Raw genomic sequence first — 850 nt, 5'->3', positions numbered from 1 at the left:
ACGAAAATATTTGATTCTCTTTATTCTGATAATTCCACGAAACAAAATGATAAACTCCATTTGTATCTCGTTAGAACTTTACAACACGTTGTCATTCCATTATACAGACTGGACACACTTCACCCGTGTCAAACAGGGTGTCTTCAATCAGGGTAGATATCAGAGTCGAAATAGTCACTGTATTGAATGCTTGTCTGGTCGAGGTTTTGCAGTTTATAGAAATCGGGAATCTAATCATATACACTGAACATTTGGTTGGATATATTGCGTGCTCAATTCAAAATTTATCGATGATCATATACAAATTTGGATATACAAAGAAGGGAATAATGATCGAAAATATACGTCTGTTTGAAAATGCGGGTATTACAGTTGCAATCCATAATAAACAGTTGATTACACAAAGACGCATATAAAAGGAAATGTATACACGAAAATATAGTGTTATTGTCTCTTTGGAAACCACATAATTATTTACGGTATTTGTATGTCCATATCCATTGATTGAACAGGAGAGAGAGAGAGAGAGAGAGAGAGAGAGAGAGAGAGAGAGAGAGAGAGAGAGAGTACGTACCCTACTTCGATGTGCAATGAAATTTCACAGAAAGAAAATTGATCACTGATATAAGTGTAAGCTTACAAGCATTAACAATTTCCAGCTATTTAAACATTTGTGATTGACAATATATTGAAAACTTACAGGAGTTGATGCTTATAATTGAAGTCATTACATTAACAAAAATAGTAATTTAAACTGTGCATGTAGAAAATACTGACTGTGTATGCAAGAATAACAGAAAAAAATAAATTGTCAAAAAAGTGGGGAGGGCAGACCAGCCCAGCCTCCCTG

This window comes from Ostrea edulis, chromosome 8 (genome assembly GCF_947568905.1).
Source record: "Ostrea edulis chromosome 8, xbOstEdul1.1, whole genome shotgun sequence".
NCBI classification, from domain to species: domain Eukaryota; kingdom Metazoa; phylum Mollusca; class Bivalvia; order Ostreida; family Ostreidae; genus Ostrea; species Ostrea edulis.
This window is presented reverse-complemented; position numbering follows the sequence as displayed.